This window comes from Oncorhynchus clarkii, chromosome 12 (assembly GCF_045791955.1).
Source record: "Oncorhynchus clarkii lewisi isolate Uvic-CL-2024 chromosome 12, UVic_Ocla_1.0, whole genome shotgun sequence".
Lineage (NCBI taxonomy): Eukaryota > Metazoa > Chordata > Actinopteri > Salmoniformes > Salmonidae > Oncorhynchus > Oncorhynchus clarkii.
In genome coordinates, this window is record NC_092158.1 from 61,049,028 (window position 1) to 61,071,224 (window position 22,197).

Here is a 22,197-nt window from a genome sequence, read left to right on the forward strand (position 1 = left end):
AGAGGCAGGTGTCGTTAGTTGTCTCTGATTGAGAATCATACTTAGGTAGCCTGGGTTTCACTGTTGGTTTGTGGGTGTTTGTTTCCGTGTGTGTGTTTGTCGCCACACGGTACTGTTTCGGTTTTTGTAGAATTCACGTTATCGCTTATTGTTTTTGTTCGAGTGTTCATTTGTCTTTATTAAAAACATTATGGACACTTACCATGCTGCGCATTGGTCCTCCGATCCTTCTCGCTTCTCCTCCTCACAGGAGGAGGAGGAATGCCATTACAGAAACACCCACCAACCAAGGACCAAGCAGCGTGGTAACAGGCAGCAGCAGTAGCAGCAGGAGAGGCAGCGATACCTGGAGAACTGGACTTGGGAGGAGATTCTGGACGGTAAAGGACCCTGGGAACAGCCAGGGGAATATCGCTGCCCCAAAGCAGAGCTGGAAGCAGCGAAAGCAGAGAGGCGGCATTATGAGGAGCTAGCACGGCAGAGCGGCTGGAAGCACGAGAGGCAGCCCCAAAAATGTCTTGGGGGGGAGGCACACAGAGAGTGTGGCGAAGCCAGGTAGGAGACCTGCGCCAACTTCCCGTGCTTCCCGGAGAGAGAGAGGGACCGGGCAGGCACTGTGTTATGCGGTGGAGCACACAGTCTCCCCAGTGCGTGTGCATAGCCCGGTGTGGTACATTCCAGCTCCTCGTATCGGCCGGGCTAGAGTGGGCATCGAGCCAGGTGCCATGAAGCCGGCAGCTGGTCTCCAGTGCGTCTCCTCGGGCCGGAGTACATGGCACCAGCCTTAGGCATGGTGTCCCCGTTCGCCAGCACAGCCCAGTGCGGGCTATTCCACCTCTCCGCAATGGCCTGGCTACCGGGAGCATTCAACCAGGTAAGGTTGAATGCTCAAGAGCTCCAGTGTGCCTGCACGGTCCGGTCTATACAGTGCCACCTCCACGCACCAGCCCTCCGGTGGCAGCCCCCCGCACCAGGCTGTTTCTCCGTCTTCTGCCTACAGGTGTTCCCGCCTGTCCAGCGCTGCTAGAGCATTCCTCCTCTCTAGCGCTGCCAGAGTCTCCCGTCTGTCCTGAGCCGCCAGTCTCCCGTCTGTCCTGAGCCGCCAGTCTCCCGTCTGTTCTGAGCCGCCAGAGTCTCCCATCTGCCCTGAACCGCCAGAGCTGCCAGTCTGTCCTAAGCCGTCAGAGCCGCTAGTCTGTCCTGAGCCGCCAGAGCCGCCAGTCTGTCCTGAGCCGCCAGAGCCACCAGTCTGTCCTGAGCCGCCAGAGCCACCAGTCATCCAGGAGCCGGCAGAGCCGCCAGGAGCCGCCATAGTCGCCAGCCAGCCAGGAGCCGCCATAGTCGCCAGCCAGCCAGGAGCCTCCAGAGCCGCCAGCCAGCCAGGAGACGCCAGAGCCGTCAGCCGGCCAGGGGCCGCCAGAGCCGCCAGCCAGCCAGGAGCCTCCAGAGCCGCCAGTCAGCCAGGAGCCGCCAGAGCCGTCAGTCAGCCAGGAGCCGCCAGAGCCGTCAGTTAACCAGGAGCCGCCAGCCAGCCAGGAGCTGCCAGAGCCGTCAGTCAGCCAGGAGCTGCCAGAGCCGTCAGTCACGTTCTGACCTTTATTTCCTTTGTTTTGTCTTTATTTATTATGGTCAGGGCGTGATTTGGGGTGGGCAGTCTGTTTGTTTTTCTATGTTTCGGCCTAGTATGGTTCTCAATCAGAGGCAGTTGTCTCTCCGATCCTTTACTCCTCTTCAGCAGAAGAAGAGATCTGCCGTTACAGTCCTGAATACAAGGCATTATGTTTGGGGCAAATTCAACACAACACATCACTGACTACCACTTTTCATATTTTCAACCATGGTGGTGGCTGCATGTTCTGGGTAGGCTTGTCATCAGCAAGGTCGAGGGAGTTAAGGATAAAAATAAATGGAATTGAGCTAAGCACAGGCAAAATCCTCAAGGAAAATCTGGTTCAGTCTGCTTTCTAATAGACACTGGGAGGCAAATTCACCTTTCAGCAGGACAATAACCCAAAACACAAGGCCAAATATACACTGGAGTTTTGTACCAAGACGACATTGAATGTTCCTGATTGGCTTACATACAATATGTGGAATAAGTCAAGAGGTATGAATATTTTCTGAAGACACTGGAGTTGCACTGGAATTGCTTAACAATGAATGTTCCTAAGTGGTCTAGTTACAGTTTTGACTTAAATCGGCTTGAAAATCTATGGCAAAACTTGAAAATGTCTGTCTGACAATGATCAACAACCAACTTGACAGAACATGAAGAATTTTTTAGAGAATAATGGGTCCCGCTTAAAATTACATGCAGCTTATAGAGGTTTCATAAAGACATCCTAAATGTGTTACAAATCATCTATAACTGTATGCCATGATTTTTATAAATGTTGCATAACTGTGAAACAACCACCAATGTCAAATGTGACATAACCCACTCTGACAAATATGGCATAAACGTGTGCTTTATAAAGGGTGGCAAAAGCATCACTTAATAAAGGGACAATAAATCATATTAAATTGAGGATTCACAACCCTATCATGCATATTGGTAGAGCATTGCAATGGCAGGATATTGGGTTCGATTCATGGGACCACCCATATGTTAAAATGTATTTACGCATGACTGTAAGTAGCTTTGGATAAAAGTGTCTGCAAAACTGTATATATTATATTTTACTAAAATATTCCTAGGATGGCCCAACCTCTTTCCCTCTTGGGTGCATAGACAATATTGGACCTGACCTCAACTTCCCCAAAATGCTGTGCTGCAGGATGACACACACTCTAAAGTGCAGTCATGCACAGCAAAATAAATGGTTGGTAGGGCCTTTTAAAATCTGCCTACTTCTTTTTTTTCCAAATTCCGTTTTCTTGGTTTCGTTTTTCCAGGCTTCGGATTTCCCTCATTTTTTTCTGGTTTACCCCATTTATTCACACTCATTTAATAGAAGAACAACAACATTGGATTTATTTGTTCACAACAATGCTTAAACCACGTCAGGGGATGACTTTTGAAGTCTAAAGAAATGTAGATTTTTGAGTGTAGTTGCCCTTTAATTCAGTGAGCATGCCCAGCACTGTTGTTTGGCTAGCAGGTTTTCTGTAGTGCAGCAATCGCACATGTGATGTGATGCATCCGCCAGTGGAATGGGTGGAGTAAAAGGTCAGCAACACTGTATTATTCAGAGCCCCATGAAATGACACCATGTATACAGTCTACAGACCCTACTGAGTATTCCCATACTTTTACTGCTGCACCCGGAATAGTTCCTGCTCTAAGCCAATATGTAGGGGAGCAACTTTGGTTTTAGAAGTGGGGGAGCATATTTGTATTTTTGTTTTAATTCTCCAGTAGGATAAACACTCCAAACAGCCTACCCAACCGCTTGGAGGTGTCCGCATGGTCCTAAAGCACACCCGTGAGTTCTTTTGTATCCCACTCCAATGATAAAACTTGAGGACAAGGGGATATATATATATATATATATATACAGTGGGGCAAAAAAGTATTTAGTCAGCCACCAATTGTGCAAGTTCTCCCACTTAAAAAGATGAGAGAGGCCTGTAATTTTCATCATAGGTACACTGATGTCTTGAGATGTTGCTTCAATATATCCACATCATTTTCCTCCTCGTGATGCCATCTATTTTGTGAAGTGCACCAGTTCCTCCTGCAGCAAAGCACCCCCACAACATGATGCTGCCACCCCCGTGCTTCACAGTTGCGATGGTGTTCTTCTGTTTGCAAGCCTCCCCTTTTTTCCAAACATTACGATGGTCATTATGACCAAACAGCTCTATTTTTGTCTCATCAGACCAGAGGACATTTCTCCAAAAAGTACGATCTTTGTCCCCATGTGCAGTTGCAAACCGTAGTCTGGCTTTTTTATGGCAGTTTTGGAGCAGTGGCTTCTTCCTTGCTGAGCAGCCTTTCAGGTTATGTCGATATAGGACTTGTTTTACTGTAGATATAGATGCTTTTGTACCTGTTTCCTCCAACATCTTCAAAGGGTCCTTTGCTGTTGTTCTGGGATTGAAATGCACTTGCGCATCAAAGTATGTTCATCTCTTGGAGACAGAACTCGTCTCCTTGCTGAGCGGTATGACGGCTGCGTGGCCCCATGGTGTTTATACTTGGGTACTATTGTTTGTACAGATGAACGTGGTTCCTTCAGGCGTTTGTAAATTGCTCCCAAGGATGAAGCAGACTTGTGGAGGTCTACCATTTTTTTTCTGATGTCTTGGCTGATTTTTTTTTTTTTTTCCCATGATGTCTAGCAACGAGGCACTGAGTTGGAAGGTAGGCCTTAAAATACATCTTCAGGGACACCTCCAATTGACTTAAATTAGTCAATTAGTCAATCAGAAGCTTCTAAAGCCATGACATAATTTTCTGGATTTTACATCACTTTTATAAGCTAAACATAATTTAAAGCGGGACCGAATAGGGTCCAAATATTATGGAATCCAAGTGTGCAATACTCTTAGACTTACCCAGAAAGACTGTAAAGAAAGGCAGCTGTAATCACTGCCAAACATGTATTGACTCAGGGTGTTGAATACTTATCAAATTAAGATATATTACGGTTTTAATTTTCTTAATTGTTTTACAAATGTTAAAATTGTTCTTCTACTTGGACATTATGTTGTGTAGGTCGCTAACAAAAAAATGACTTTTTATTAGTTTTAATTAATCCGTTTTATCCCACTTTGTAACACAACAAAATGTGAAAAAATGTGAAAAATGAAAATGTGAAAAATGTGAAAAAATGTAAAGGGGCGTCAATACTTTCTGAAGGTACTATCTGTTCCAAAGTAAGATTGAGACACTCGTTATGCTTTGTCAACACAAATGGCACTCTATTCTCTATTTAGTGCACTACTTTAGGAAATAGGGTGCTATTTGTCATCACACCCCACCACTAGCCAGATGCTCTTTACACGTAGTTCATAGCTTGGAAGCATCATCGTCTACATAATTGGGTTTCCCACCGCCGTGCACCGAAACCTGATTGATTCGTTAGGAAGGCGCTTGTGACTCCAATACAGCCAGCTGGTGTTGGAAGCTGGCAAGTTTGGGGCAGAAACAAACTGTGAAACGGGAGGGAGGGAGAGGTGGGAGGGTGGAAGGGGGGTTACATGTGTGTCCTGCTATTGCTGTAAACTAAGAGGGAAAGAGAGCACAGAGCTGGTCTTGGTATGGTGTCAGATGGTGGTGGTGATGACAGACAGCAACAGAACACACACTAATTTAACTGTCCAAACAACTGTCCAAAAGTACACGTACTGTACATGTTCTATTAAACATAGTGAAATATGAAGTGGCACACTCATTAAATGTTAATTGTATGAAACAGACACAGACATTTTACAATGATTTTAAATTCTGTGAAGGTCTCAGAAATATTTGGAAGCTGTATGTAATGAATTCCACTTACATTTGTATCTGAAAAATCTGTGAAGTTGTCTTGTCTATTCGATCTAGAAATCATTATGTACAGTCATTTGTTATTGGTTGATATTGCAACTGCCACTGTAAATGAAAGACAATTAGAACAGCTCATGGGGTAAGTTTTGCCCTGAATCAGATAGACTCCAAATAAACCACCTTGTTGATCTCAAGCTATACAGTGATTCAGTAATCACACATTTTTTTTACCAGATGATCAACTAAAACTACAAAGTACAATAAATGACTAAATGTAAGCATGGCTGTTTCTGTTGATCCATTGATTTGAACCCCATTCAGACCAGCTGACACCTAGGAATAGAGAAAGGTTTATATGTTTTTTATTTAACCTTTATTTAACTAGGTCAGTTTAACAAGGTCAACTAAGTCAGTTAAGAATATATTCTTATTTACAAGGATGGCCTACCCCAGCCAAACCCTTACCCGGACAACAGTGGGGCAATTGTGCACCGCTCTATAGGACTCCCAATCACAGTCAGTTGTGATACAGCCTGGAACAGCCTCGAACCAGAGTCTGTGGTGACACCTCTAGCAGTGAGATGCAGTGCCTTAGTCCTCTGCGCCACTCGGGAGCCACAATATGATTGGACCTGAACATGTGTGTATTACAGGACACATAGTGCACACATGGCATTTTCAGGTACTTATTTCAACTTCTGATGTAACTAACAACCATTTGCTTATTTCAGTGATCAAACAAAATAGTTGTGAGTGAGTAAAGAAACATTGTATATTGAGTAGGCTATCATTCTGCTTTTAATAGTGGGAAAAAATGTATGATACATCAACTTTATTTTGATTATTCATCTTTCAACGAGCTAAACAAAAAAAAGTATGTATTGTTATTTACTCAAAACATTTGGATCTGCCATTTATATAGGATTGGTTAAAACATGCTAATAATGGTCCTCTGAGTATATCAAAAAAAGTTTGGTGTACCTCCACTGGTATGCCATCCAGCCCTGGAGTTTTCCCAGACATAAAGGCTTTAATTGCATCAAGAAGTTCCTCCTCTGTAATTTGGCCTTCACATGAGTCTTTCTGTACAGATGTTAATTTTACATTATTAATATAAATAAAATCCATACAATTAGCTTCGGTTAGTGGAGATGGAGGAGACTGAAACGAAAAGTACTTTACTTTCTCTTTCAAAATATTGTTCAGTGAATCATGAGTGACTCCATCATTTGGAAGAAGTTTCAGTAAAAATAATTTGGTGGCATTACTATGTTGAAGATTGAAAAATAATTTGGTGCATTTTACCACATATTCTATCCAGTTCGCTTTATTTTTCATAATATATTACACTGTATCTTTGTTGAATAAGTTCCTCCATTTATTTTTGTTTTTCCTCTACTTACTCTGAGACTCTATGGTAGCCTCTGTCCTAGTTAAAAACAAGTTATCATCCAGTAGGCTTTGATTCAATTTCCAATGTCCTCGCCGACGTGGAAATTCTGTAAGAGTAATATGTATGCCAATTATGTGATGGTCTCCAATCAATACTTTTGAAACTTTTGGTGCCAGAAAGGAACGACATAAGAGAGTAATCAAGATTACTAGCTTGTTTAAGCCTCCTCCATGTATATCTCACTAGGTCAGGGTATTTAAGCCTCCATATATCCACTAATTCCAATATATCCATGACATTCATGATTTCCTTAAATGCCTGAGGGTGATAGTTTGTAGTGTGATTTCCTTTACGGTCCATAAAGGTATTTAAAACCGTATTATAATCTCCCACCATAATAATGGAGCCTTGTGTTGCTTGTAGGGTTGATACATTTTCAAAGAAGCATGGATCATCATTATTTAGACCGTATAGGTTAATAAGCCATATCTGTTCATGGTCCAATAACATATTTAAAATCATCCATCTACCTTGAGGATCTGTTTGGACAATTTGCACATTTGGATCAACATTACTGTTAATTAATATCATCACCACCTTTTGAATTTCTTTACACCAGTCCTTTTTTCCACAAAACTTCATCTAAAATTGTTGAATGAGTTTCCTGTAAACAATAGATAATATATTCCTTCTCTTTTATCCAGGTAAATACTGATCTTCTTTTCTTATTATCGGCTAAGCCATTACAATTATAACTGGCTATACTTATTTCACCAATTACCATAATGAGACACAAGTTTCAATTAGATTTATCATAATATATGTTTGTAAATGTACCATTAAAAAGTAACATGATGATTGAGTGTCTATATAGCTGTACCATGATATTTGTATTGCTACTAAATAAACTCCAATTGGTCCCCACTATTCCACCCGCTAAAACCCTTCCTCATCCCAAGTTGGGTTGTCATCCCAATGACCGACAGACCACCCCCAACCACCCGGATCCCATGGCCCTGGAGAGACCGTGACCATCCTTCGAAAGACCACACAGTGCCACCCACAGAACAGAAGCAGATCAACCGGCAAAAGCATTTCCATTGCCCTCACCTCGATTTGTATTACAAATAGCTATTAAAAAATAAATGTATTTAAAAAAAAAACCTGTTTCTCTTAATTTCCATTAGCTATTCATATTTGTAGTAATCTAGGAAGTTTATGCAAAGGTTTGTTAACTCTTACCAGTATTACAAAAATTACATTTAGAAAGCAATTATTATTTTTTGCAAACAATTATTGTGATTCATCCAATATACACACTGACACACCCACACAAACACTCATACACTCATATACACTCAACCCCTTTCCCTCACAAATAACCATACACTCAGATGCTCAGCAGTTGCACCATCACCGAGCCTATCTCAAGTGTATATAGGTTCAGAATTTTTGTGAAATAGCACAGCTACAAATATGTGGAAAATAGAAATCAAAGTGGATGAACATCAGAAACAGAGGAAGGCCAGGACTAAAAACAAACAAGATATATCTATTGTAAAATAAATTGTGTCTGTAAAATGTGTATAGTATGTATAAGCTGGAAGCAGAAGCATAAGTGTTATTGTTTATTAGTTTACCCTAATTGGGGGAGCGGTGGTAGGGTTTGTGGGGAATAATAAAGGAAGGTATATTCTATATATATGTGGGTATGTACATATAGGTGTATATGTATGAATGTTTATATATATATATATGAATGAAAGAATGACAAATTAATGAATTAAATTTTATTTTGGTGTCAAATCGCCAATTGGCAACCCATACCTATGGGATTAATAAACAAGCTCTTCTAGGCAGAGTTCCTCTGTCCAGTGTCTGTTCTTTTGCCCATCTTAATCTTTTTTTCTTATTGGCCAGTCTGACATATGACTTTTTCTTTGCAACTTTGCCTAGAAGGCCAGCGCCCCGGAGTCGCCGCTTCACTGTTGACGTTGAGACTAGTGTTTTGCGCATACTATTTAATTAATTCGTTATGTTCTTTCCTCTTTAATTTCACCACAATACTGACCTGTTTCAATACGCAGAGGCAATATCCCTGAACTCACCTGTTTTAATACGTATACTGTATATATATATATGTAGGGGCCTCCCGGGTGGCGCAGTGGTCTAAGGTACTGCATTACAGTGCTAGCTGTGCCACCAGAGACTCTGGGTTTGAGCCCAGGCTCTTTCGCAGCCAGATGCGACCGGGAGGTCCATGGGGCGACGCACAATTGGCCTAGCGTCGTCCGGGTTAGGGAGGGTTTGGCATGTAGGGATATCCTTGTCTCATCGTGCACTAGCGACTCCTGTGGCGGGCCGGGCGCAATGCACGCTGACCAGGTCGCTAGGTGCATGGTGTTTCCTCCGACACATTGGTGCGGCTGGCTTCCGGGTTGGATGCGCGCTGTGTTAAGAAGCAGTGCAGCTTGGTTGGGTTGTGTTTCGGAGGATGCATAGCTCTCGACCTTTGTCTCTCCCGAGCCCGTACGGGAGTTGTAGCGATGAGACAAGATTGGATACAATTGGATACCGAGAAAAAGGGGGTAAAATTAAAAATACATATGTATAAAAAATGTAAAATATATAAATACAGATCCAAAACCGTGAGAACTATTCAATAATGTTGTTCCTGAGAGAAATTATTATTTTGAAAATGTTCAATTGATATAATGTTCAATTGATATATATATCGAACGGCAGGTAGCCTAGCTGTTAGAGTGTTGGACTAGTAACTGAAAGGTTGCAAGATCAAATCCCTGAGCTGACAAGGTAAAAATCTCTCGTTCTGCCCCTGAACAAGGCAGTTAACCCACTGTTCCTAGGCCGTCATTGAAAATAAGAATTTGTTCTTAACTGACTTGCCTAGTTAAATAAAGGTAAAATATAAATATTACTTAGCTAGATAATGATTGACTTTGAAACATTGATTCCTGGTGCAATTGTCTGGACTGTTTAGTGAGAGGAAAATTACTCTCTTTACTAATAAGCCTAGATAACGGTACCTCTATTTGAGTATGAATTCAAGCTATCTACTCCTCAACGGTCTCATCAGTGTGTTCCCATTAGACCCATGCAGGTTCAGTTTTAGAACAGCTTAAGCATTAACATGTTGCCCCAGGTTCAATTCGTTATGTCCCAGATGTACAGCAGGTTGGGAGCAGGTAGAAAACGTCATCTGTGCCAGCTGGTGTGTTTCACACCGTAGCTGCTCAATACAGTTTATAGGATGCCAGCGGCGAACCATACCAGATAAATTAATATCCATACCGTTCTCTTAGACTCCTCTCTGACCCTTTCCGGCCCTCAAAACAATATGTATGATTATAAACGTGTATTTCTGTACAACAACTGTTATTTTAACAGAGAACGTAGGCTACATCCAAAATGTCAGTTGTCAGATTTTCAGGGTAATGAATCTGCACTAGATAGCTGTTGAAGAAAGAGGTGGTGAATTAATTCCTTCACAGGTGTCAATAAATGCCAGTCTGATAGTCCAGTTGCTTACCTTGTGATGTGATGATCCCTATTTGTTCAAGTTAAAGTTCCCTTTCTCCAACTGTTCTAGAACAGAGGTACAGAGATTTCCACAGAGGTTTTCCAGTTCCCCTTCTGCTCGCTAAGGTTCTTTAGCCAAACTGTAGCATGTTCTCTGCTGGGTTCTGGCTAATTCTCTTCAGATCCTTTATGGGTAGAACCACTCCATCCGAGTGAGGCAGAACCGGAAAAACCCGCTGAGCTTCTTCATCTCGATTGGTCCTGGTCGTCAATAGTCTCTTTCTCCGTTCAGGAAAAGTGTCTGCACAACACAACGCAGTGACAGGACAGGGACCGTACCGCTGCACAACACAACACCTGTTCCAGCAAGACGCACTCGATAGGTGCTCTCGTTTTCAGAAATAGATAGATGGGAAAATTGGGGAGGAAAGTAGCCCTTCGCAAATGACCAGAACCCCCAAAGGTAACATTTCTAGGTAACAATTTTCTGGGAAAAGAAGCATGATATTCCGGTCTGAATGATCTTTGGGGATCGCTCTCTCTCCCTCTCTCTCTCTCTCTCTGGAGGGGTCCAGTTGTTTAAATCAACGTTTCCCCCAACCTTGTCCAATCCACAGTCACCCTCTCTTCTTTCTCTGTCTCTCGCTCTTTCTCTCTATCTCTGCTATCTGATCCAGGTCTGCTGCAGTTCTATCTCTCGCTCACTCACTGTTGATCACTGCCCCCTCTCTCTCTCTCTCTACCTCCCTCTTTCCGTCTGTGTCACTGTGGTTGGCATTTTTAGACTATGCGCTTGTCCGTTCCCGAAGAACTGCGTTGGCACTGAGATGCAGCCTGATGCTCAGTGTACACACAAACAACTGAACACACATTAAGTAACACACATTTTCAACAACCTTGACACCATACATAAACATAGTAATTATAATATTGCAGAGTCCAAAACATACACAAGTTTACACACATAAAATACACACATACACACACAACCCATTACCTGCACTACCTGTTGGTGTAGTCATGAATGTGTTGGTTGATTTCTTGTTGCCAGTTTAAACTTACATAGATTGCTGATGTTTGTTTGTGTGAGTGTGTGTGCATGCGTATGTGTGCATGCCTGTGCGTGCGTATATGCGTTTGTGTTACGCCGCCACCTTGAAAACTGTCTCGGGGTTAAGGTGGTGTAGTCTTGTCCTTTTAATACTTACAGTAATCAAACAAGAGGGGTTGCCATAATTCTCAGTGCTGCATGAGAGTGAGTGAGTGTCTGCAAGTGTGTGCGTGTGCATGGGTGTGTGCCAACCCCCCCCCCCCCGTGTCCTCTGTCCGCCCCCACCGCCTTCCTCTTCACCCCCTGTCTGGGCAATCCCTGTGGATGATCTGACCTTTCTGGCTCATTGGGGAGTGTTTGGGAGGTGAGGCTATATCCCAAATAAAAATGTATCCACAATTGTTACACAACCCCCCTTACATAAGAGTGAGTTGAAATGCTGGAGAGCACAACACCAGCTAGAATACAGTAAGGTTTCACGTACAATATTGGACCTGAAAAAGTGTGGCAGTAAACAGCACTGCAATTACAATTATTGTGTCAGCTAACATTATGAGAGTCAAGTGAATTGTAATATTGAAATCATAAGAATTGGCAAGGCTATTACATTTACGAATTCACTGGCGAATGTAGAGCATTTATGAAATGCGCATCATGGATGATAAACCATCAAGCATGTTTTGAGATTTGATGGGGGCAAGACATAGGTGTTTTCTGAAATTGGAAATACGGTTTTAGTGGGGGCACAGATTTGTCTTAGTCATTAACACACAAACAGACATGCACACACACAGAAAATCCACTTGTGCTCCCCCTCCCTTCACTGTGCAGGGTTAGACTAGTGAAGGTGATTTGGTGGTTACACTAAGAGAGCATATGCCACTCAGCAAGGCATGCTGGTCCTCAGAGCTCAATATATGGTCCTCATCACTCAGTGGTGCCTAGGTCATTCTCAGATTGTTGCTAGGACGGGGTACACCTACGCCTACACCTACGAGATGCTTCCTAAATGGCACCCTATTTCATATGTAGTGCACTATTTTGACCAGGGCCCATAAGATCAAATTACATTTTATATGTCACATGCTTAGTAAACAACAGTTTTACTAAGAGTGAAATGCTTAGTTACGTCCTCTTCCCAACAATGCAGAGAGAAAAATAGAAAACTATAGAAAGATAACAACACAAGGAATAAATACACAATTTCCTGATGCACCAGAAAATTCAAATGAGACTCACGAGTGGCTGAAAATTAGCTGTTCTATTTCTCTGCGAGACAGTCGATTCATTGGTATCAGGGTTTGCCATCAAAATTATGTTCTCTCGCTCGCTCAAACACTTGGCTTAGATCCTATTATTGCAACATTAAAATGTACAAAAATCTATCTGAAATGAAGCCATACAAATCAAATTGTATTTGTCACGTGCCGAATACAACAGGTGGAGACTTTACCGTGAAATGCTTATTTACAAGTCCTTTCCCAACAATGAGGAGTAAAATTATTTAAAGGGAACTAGTACATTTCTCTACCATAAGCAGCCTCCAACGTCGTTTTAAAAGATTTCGTTGTACGCAATTGCATCTTATCGATGCTAGCGATATCATGATGAGATTATGAGGCCCATTGTCGTGCCATTCATCTGCCGCCATCACCTCATGTTTCAGCATGATAACGCACGGCCCCATGTCGCAAGGATCTGTACACAATTACTGCAAGTTGAAAATGTCCCACTTCTTCAATGGCCTGCAAACTTACCAGACATGTCACCCATTGAGCATGTTTGGGATGCTCTGGATCGACATGTACGAGAGTTTGTTCCAGTTCCTTCCAATATCCAGCAACTTCACAAAGCCATTGAAGAGGAGTGGGACAACATTCCACAGGCCACAATCAACAGCCTGATCAACTCTATGTGAAGGAGATGTGTCGCTCTGCATGAGGAAAATGGTGGTCACACCAGATACTGACTGGTTTTCTGACCCACAGACTTTTATTTTTGTATCTGTGACCAACAGATGCATATCTGTATTCGTAGTCAAGTGAGATCCATAGATTAGAGCGTAATTTATTTATTTCAATTGACTGATTTCCTTATATGAACTGTAATTCAGTAAAATCTTAGAAATTGTTAAATGTTGCATTTAAATTTGTGTTCAGCATGCATGTAGGTAGGGGTAAAAGTGACTAGGCAATCAAGATAGATAATAACAGAGTAACAGCAGTGCATGTGAAGAGTTTAAAAGTGTGCGTGTCGCCACAATATTCATGTGTGTGTGAGCGTGTGTGTGTGTATGTCAGTGTAGTATTTCTGAGTGTGTGGGTACAGTCCAGTGAGTGTTCATGGAGCCAGTGCAAGAGAGTCAGTGCAACAAAAAAGTGTCAATGCAAATAGTCAGGGTAGCCATTTGATTAACTGTTTCTGCAGTCTTATGGCTTGAGGGTAGAAGAGGTTTAGGAGGCTTTTGGTCCCAGAATTGGCGCTTTTGTATCGTGTGGTAGCCTAGAGAACAGTCTATGACTTGGGTGGTGGGCCTTCGACTGACACTGTCTGATACAGAGGTCCTGGATGGCAGTGATGTACTACATCTGTAGCGCCTTACAGTCGGATGCCAAGGTGATGCAACCAGTGAAGATGCTCTCAATTGTGCAGCTGTACAACTTTTGGAAGATCTGAGGGCACATGCCAAATATTTTCAGCCTCCTGAGGGGAAAGAGGAGTTGTTGCACCCTCTTCACAACTGTGTTGGTGTGTTTGGACCATGATAGGTCCTTAGCGATGTGGACACCAATTAACTTTAAGCTCTCGACTTGCTCCACTACAGCCCCACAATGTGAATAGGGGTGTGCTTGGCCCACCATTTCCTGTAGTCCATGATCAGCTCCTCTGTCTTTCTGACGTTGAGGGAGTGGTTGTTGTCTCATCATCGTCGGTGATCAGGCTTACCACCGTTGTGTCTTTGGCAAATTTAATGGTGGTGTTGGAGTCGTGCTTCGTCACACAGTCGTTGGTTAACAGGGAGTACAGGAGGTGACTAAGCATACACCCCTGAGGGGCCCTGTGTTGAGGATCAGTGTGGCAGATGTTTTGTTGCATACCCTCACCACTTGGGGATGGCATGTCAGAAAATCCAGGATCCAGTTGCACTATGCCGTTGAACGATGAACTGAAGTCAATGAACAGCATTCTCACGTAGGTGTTTCTTTTGTCCAGGTGGGAAAGGGCAATGTGGAGTGCACAGATTGCATCGTCTGTGGGGCTGTATGCAAATTGTAGTGAGTCCAGGGTGTCTGGGATGATGGTGTTGATGTGAGCCATGACCAGCCTTTCAAAGCATTTCATGGCTACAGATGGGAGTGCTACGGGTTGGTGATATTCAGGTTACCATGTCGTTCTTGGGCACAGGGACTATGGTGGTCTGTAATACCTTGGTATTGGTATTACAGACAGGGTCAGGGAGAGGTTGACAATGTCAGTGAAAACGCCATCTGATCACTGCATGCTCTGAGTACGCATCCTGGTAATCCATCTGGCCCCGCGGCCTTGCGAATGTTAGCCTGTTTAAAGGTCTTACACCAGCTACGGAGAGCGAGCTCACACAGATCACACAGAGTTGGTGCTCTCATGCCTCGAAGTGAGTATTTAAGGCACTTAGCTCGTCTGGTAGGCTCTCGTCACTGGGCAGTTCGCAACTGGGTTTCCCTTTGTAATCCCTAATAGTTTGCAAACCCTGCCACATCCAACGAGCATCAGTAGAACTCAATCTTAGTCCTCTATTGATGTTTTGCCAGTTTGATGGCTCGTAGGAGGTCGTAGCGAGATTTCTTATAAGTATCCGGATTAGTGTCCTGCTCCTTGAAAGTGGCAGCTCTAGCCTTTAGCTCAGTGCGGATGTTGGCTGTAATCCATGGTTTCTGGTTGTGCTATGTACGGTCACTGTGGGGATGACGTCATCAATGCGCATATTAATGAAGCCGTTGACTGATGTGGTGAACTCCTCATTGTTTTGAATGAATCCCGGAATATATTCTAGTCTGTGCTAGTGAAAGAGTCCTGTATCATCCACTTCATTGGACCATTTCCATATTGAGCGCGTCACTGGTACTTCCTTTTGAAGTTTTTGCTTGTAAGCAGGAAAAAGGAGGATATAGTTATGGTCAGATTTGCCAAAACGAAGGCGAGGGAGAGCCTTGTATGCATTTCTGTGTGTGGAGTAAAGGGGATCAAGAGTTTTGTTGCCTTTTAGTTGCACAGGTGACATGTTATCCTACCCCCTCCTTTTTCGAACATTCTGTTAAAAATCGCGCAACTTTTCAGCGTCCTGCTACTCATGCCAGGAATATAGTATATGCATATGATTAGTATGTGTGGATAGAAAACACTCTGAAGTTTCTAAAACTGGTTAAATCACGGCTGTGACTATAACAGAGCGTGTGTTTCATCGAAAAGCGCAAGAAAAACTGCTCACTGAAATCTGAAAAAAGTATCCATGCGCCCCTTTCATGGATTATTTAAAGGAAACCAAATTTAATATGGACACGGATGCAATTCCTACAGCTTCCACACGATGCCAAAAACGTCATTTTCATTGACAAAAATCCATTGAGACATTACGAATAGATCCTTGATTCCATCCAGCCTACCTCAATCGATTTTGGAAGATTGAAAAATGGACACTGCTTTCTTTTGTAGCTGCTATTAAATACAGATCGCCCAGTGATCAATTTGATCGCTTATTAACGTTTACAAATACCTAAAGTTGGGTTATAAAAGTAGGTTGAAGTTTTTTGTCAAAGAATATAGGCAACTTATATAATTTTTAAACATGACGTTGCGTGTTGGAAGAGAGCTTTTTCCGTGATGCAGACAGGCCATACAAATGGATATTTTGGGCATTCATGGACGGATTTAATCGGGAAAAAGACCAATTTGTGATGTTTATGGGACATATAGGAGTGCCAACAAAGAATATCATCAAAGGTAATGAATGTTTTATATTTTATTTCTGCGTTTTGGGTAGCGCCGGCTACCGCAAAATCTGTTGTTTACGTGTCGTGCTGGTATTTTGGGGGGTGCATGCTATCAGATAATAGCTTCTCATGCTTTCGCCGAAAAGCATTTTAAAAATCTGACTTGTTGGCTAGATTCACAACGAGTGTAGCTTTAATTCAATACCCTACATGTATATTTTAATGAACGTTTGAGTTTTAACGAGTACATTTAGCATTTAGCGTAGCGCATTTGCATTTCCAGGTGCCTACTTGAGACGCAGACGTCTCAAGTAGGAGCAAGAAGTTAAAAATAGGTAAAAAAAAAAAAAAAATCCCTGCACACAAGCAGCGACGCCTCTGGATGTGCATTTTTGTTTGCTTATGGTCCTATACAGCTCATTGAGGCTGGTCTTAGTGCCAGCATCAGTTTGTGGTGGTAAATAGACAAGCTATGAAAAATATAGATGAAAATTATCTTTGTAAATAGTTTGGTCAGTAGCTTAAAAAGGCAAGCAAAAACATGGAACTTACTTAACATTAGAGATCGCGCACCAGCTGCTGTTAACAAAGAAACACACCTGAGGTTGCTGTCTGATCTAGACAATGCATGGAGAATCCCTTAAGATATTCTATATATTATCCCTGTTCTTGTTCAATCAAGACTCAAGTCCAGTTGATAGAATTGTCTCAAGCAGAGTTCATCCAGTTTGTTCTCCAGTGACTGCACATTCGCCAACAGAACAGTGAGCAATGGTGGTCTATTTGTTCGCTAACGTAATCTCATTAGGAGGCCGCCTCACGTGCCTCTTTTTCGCCGTCGCTTCCTCTTTCGAGTCCCGAGAATTAGGGCCTGGCCTGAAGTAAGCCGAATGTTTAGAACTTCACACTCATTAGAACTCTTCATTCAAATCGAGGTTAGTGATCGCTGCTCTGATGTCTAGAAGCCATTTTCGGTCATAGGAAATTATGGCGGACACATTTTGTACCAAAAAAGTTAAGGCCAGCATAAAAAAACACACAAAATAGCATAATTGGTCAGGAGCCTGTAAAACGAGCCATAGGTTTCTGGTCAAGGCTCTGGTCCACAGTAGTCCACTATGTAAGAATATGGTACCTTTGGTTCCTCTGTCCTTGTTTCCTCAATTCCTCTCAAAGCTCATAGGAGAAGAGGTCTTAGGGAGGGACCTTGCATCCTCACCTCTAATGTTCTTTGAGAAAACAAGGACAAAGGAGGCAATGATTTGATAGCTAGTAACGTCTCAGTGAGGAACATCTTGTGGCACCTGTGCTCACGTGATTCTCCCACTGGTTGTCTGATCTTCTGACTTCGTTAATGTCATTGTTGTAAGTGAAACAACAGTGAAACAGTGAAGACCCACCCTATAGCGGGATTGAAATTTAAAAGCAACGTTCCTGCGTTTGCAGAGACTGCATTCATGGTAAACACTGCATTGGTTGGCTCAATCGGAAATTCCCTTAAAAGGTTTATCACGATACAAACTTACGGATTGAATCTAGCCCTAAAATCAGTTTGGATGCCAGACTACTTATCATCCTCACTATCAATGATAGTGCTGCCAGAGACATTAACAGTCAGTCCATACTTGTGTGGGACTTACATGCTTCATCACATCTCACATCTATTCCACTCGTCAGATGTATTCTTATTCTCTCTGTTGGCCTCAGAGCCAACTCTGTGTGAGTAATATCTAAACAATGGATACCATGTGCTGTCAAGGAAATAGCTACCATCTCATCGAAGCTATCAGGAAATAGTACAGAGTAAACACTGCTTGGTCTCCCATGAGTTATCAAGTTACTGATGTTGAAACAGGGGCACAGGTGTGTAGAAAGGGTAGCGTAGCCTTCTCTTTCCTTCCTGTTAGTCTGCTCTAATGTAACTTTAGAGAGAATTAAATCCTACACTGTACTTGCCACTGCCAGTATCACTTGTTAAGCTCACATATCGGTAACACAACCTTTGTCCTCTGACCATTTGTAATATTTGTAGCCTAGACACCCACATCTATTGGGAGCTGCTTCCTGTCTGGTCTAACTAACAGCATGAAGCTGGAAATTGAAAGAACTCAAACGTCCGGTTGGTTGATCTGTGGAAGGATATTAGATACCCCCTCCCACCCCCCCCCCTCCCCCTCTAAGGCCCCAATTCAGAGGGGTAAAATGGGGCTGTTGTAGGGTTTGGAACCTGAGGTGTAGGGTTTGGAACATGGAGTAAGTGTGAGACACCCAATGAGACGGCCTCTCAGCGCGTACGGATCGTCTAGATCCAAATTTGTGGTTCATTACTGCCATCCGCCTGGGAGGCCTTGATGTTACCTAATCACCTAATGGGCTGCTGAGGGACGGACGCTCACAAGTGTGTGTATGTACGATGTTTGTGTGTACCGTGTGTGAGGGTGTGTTGGGTCATGAAATAAATGTTAGGCATGACCTATTAAAAGATAGTGGTAAGGTTTTCTATGTCATGACACATAAAAGTAAATAGGCATAATGGCATGAAGAAAAAATGCAATACTCTCCACAATAGCTTTAACGGTAAAACGACTGCTATGTGGGCCTGTGGTGAACTAACGTGTGATGAAACAGAAGAGTTGCTGTTAAGTAATAACTTAACAAGGTTTCCAAATGGACACCTGGTAGCCCAGTGCAGGCATATGCTCCCTAGCCAGAGGCAGCCTAACCATGGAATGGGCCCAACTAACATACAGTTAGCCATGGGTGACCATGTTCCAGATAGGGGACCATTCAGCCAAGGGCCTGAAGTACCATCACACGCACTCTCTTTCTCGCTCTCTCCCTTTTCCATTCATCCTCTACTGCCACTATTCCATTCATTCTCTGTAGCCACTTTTCTATTATTTTTCAGTCACCACTCTGTCTTGGTCCCTCTACACTGCTGTGGATCCTTGTGTCCTTCTCTCTCCTTCTCTCTCAGGTGCCAGTAGCAGTCAGTTATTCCTAATTTTGCCTCACACAAGGTAGACCACAGGTAAAGTCAAAAATAGGGAGGGCTGGCAATATTAAGCATTAAGGTTATGGTGCATACTGTGATGTTGTCACAACATTGATAGGTTATACAAGGAAAATCGCATATACATGGCCCCATCTGTGTTGTGATACACAGTAGAAGTCCTACACAAGTAGAAGTCTTCCATACATCTGGAGGTTCACACCCCACACAGTACACGCAACACGCTACACGTCACACACGCTAAGGCCCTGGGAGAAACAACTGTCCCCAAAATCATCCATCGCAGTGGAGGAGGGGCTGCTTGTGTGTGTATGTGTGTGCAGGGACAGGGATTGCCACTTTGGCCTTTAACCTTGGCAGAAGCACGGAAACACTACAGTGACCCAGAGTGACCCCAAACCATTGCACTGCTCTCATTAACAAATGCTAGATTTGCTGTGTTTTGCACCACTAGGAACCATTTAGTAACAGGTATTTATGATTGTGTTTTATAACGGTAGACTAGCTGTAAACCCAATGCAGCGAATAGAAATATAATGTAAGTCACGAACATCATGGAAACAATTATGAGTATTCACAATTGAATCAGCTGACATAAGCAAAACAAAATACCCCCAAAATCAACTCAAATGTATAGGATCAGCCTCTGAATCACAAATGAAAATGCTAAATCATGCTAAATGTCTTTGTCCTCCAATTAAAGTACATGTTTTGTTCCAAAAGCAAGAAATCCAAAATAATATGCAAAAATCCAAATAATCCATCAGCAAGACAATGAAATAAGGATAGATCTTAACAGGGCACGGTTTCCCAAAAGCATCTTAAGGCTAAGTTCATCGTTAGAACCTTCGTAGGAGCATTGTTAAATCTCTGAGCTTTTTCCCAAAACCATTGTTACTGCACTTGAAAATGCTTGTTATTTATCAGAAAGGCTAAGTGCGTCAGCAGATGCTTTTTTGCCCTTCCTCGTCACTTTATACACAGAAGGTCTTTGCTAAACATAGAATTAAGAAGTTTACTGCCTTCAGAAAACACTCATGAGCATACCCATAACACGATGCAGCCACCACCATGCTTGAAAACATAAAGAGTGGCACACAGTGATGTGTTGTGTTGGATTTGCACGCTTTGTATTCAGGACATTTCTTTGCCTATTTTCTTTGCAGTTTTACTTTAGTGCCTTATTGCAAGCAGAATGCATGTTTTTAAATGTTTTTATTATGTACATGCTTCCTTCTTTTTCACTCATTTATGTTAGTATTGTTGTTGTTGTTTTCTCCTATCACATTCATTAAACGCTGTAACCATTTTAAAGTCACCATTGGCCTGGGTGAAATCCCTGAGCGGTTTCCATCCTCTCCTTTAGGAAGGACGCCTGTATCTTTGTAGTGACTGGGTGTATTGATACACTAATCAAAGTGTCCTTAATAACTTCACTATGCTCAAAGGGATATTCAATGTCAGCTTTTTTTTACCCATCTACCAATTGGTGCCCTTCTTTGCTGGAAATCCTCCATGGTCTTCATAGTTGAATCTGTGTTGGAAATTCCCTGCTCGATTGAGGGACCTTACAGATAATTGTATGCGTGGGTTCCAGAGATGAGGTAGTCATTCAAAAATGATGTTAAACACTATTATTGCAACTTATGTGACTTGTTAAGCAAATTGTTACTCCTAAACTTATTTAGGCTTGCCTTAATAACAAATGGGTTAAATAGTTATTTTCACAAGACATTTCAGCATTTGTAAAAATGTATGAATACATAATTCCACTTTGACATTATGGGGTATTGTGTGTGGGCCAGTGGCACAAAATCTCAATTTAATCCATTTTAAATTCAGGCTGTAACACAACAAAAAAGTCAAGGGGTGTGTATATTTCCAAACGAAGTTGACTACAAATACAAAGTTATCAGTGTTTTTGCAATTGTTACAAACAAGCAAAGGATGTTTCAAATAAAAAACTGAGATTAATGCATTAAAATATAAATAGACTACAGTATAGGCTAATAAGGCCTATATATTTAAATCATGTTGAAATTCATTTCATGTTCAATCAATTGAGTTATATTTAGCTAATTGTAGCCTAATGTTTGCATCAATATATTACACAATGTGTAACATCAGCGCAATGATGTACCTACCATACAGTATATGTTATTTAGTGCAGAAATATTGGGTAAGTATTTGAATAGGCTAGGTTAAGCCACCTCAATATTTGCAGCCACAGGTTATATCTCTAGGAGCTGATCCGTTGTCAGTATTGTGAAATAATTCTGATGTTAAGGTAAGATTTGAATGGAGAAAGCTGATCTGAGCACTGCCTTTTTTCTATCCAATCAGTATCGACACATGCTTTGTGTTTTGGGAAATGCATGATACATCTGCGGCCTTCGGAGGAACGACGCATAGTTAAAACACTCATAAGCCTAAGTTCCATCTCTACCAGTTCACTTGTCAGTCTGTGTAACAAACAAAAGGAAAATAGTCCACAGAACCCCCCCCCCGCCCAAATATATAAGAAGTCCTTTGATTCTTGGAAGTCAACAGTCTGCAGAAAGGAAACTTCTCTTGATGAGTAATACAATATCCCTTGAGAAAGTTCTCCGTTGTATGGATTGAAAAAAAGTAGGCTTTTAAATTATAAACAGTTTCTTTGTTTCCCCAAACATTTCTGACCACCATGTAAAGAAGGCTTCCCTTTACTGAAACACCCACTTCACACTTTCTCAAAGCATACCTTGAAATATGTTTCAGAAAGTACCTTTTTTATCATTCTTTTCTACTAAATAATAT

The 22,197-nt window shown here is 42.2% G+C and overlaps 1 protein-coding gene across 2 annotated transcripts in view; it reads right to left on the bottom strand.

Annotated features, from left to right (window-relative positions):
* Positions 1–22,197, bottom strand: part of LOC139420908 (ATP-sensitive inward rectifier potassium channel 12-like) — a 71,541-nt gene that overhangs the window by 39,508 nt on the left and 9,836 nt on the right. Inside the window, exon 1 of one of the 2 annotated variants that reach the window (XM_071171325.1) lies at positions 10,378–11,072. The exons of the other annotated variant lie outside the window; for it this stretch is intronic. The gene's annotated coding sequence lies outside the window, so the exon portion shown is untranslated. Of the gene's footprint in view, positions 1–10,377; positions 11,073–22,197 lie in introns of those variants that run through there. 2 annotated transcript variants of the gene reach the window in all.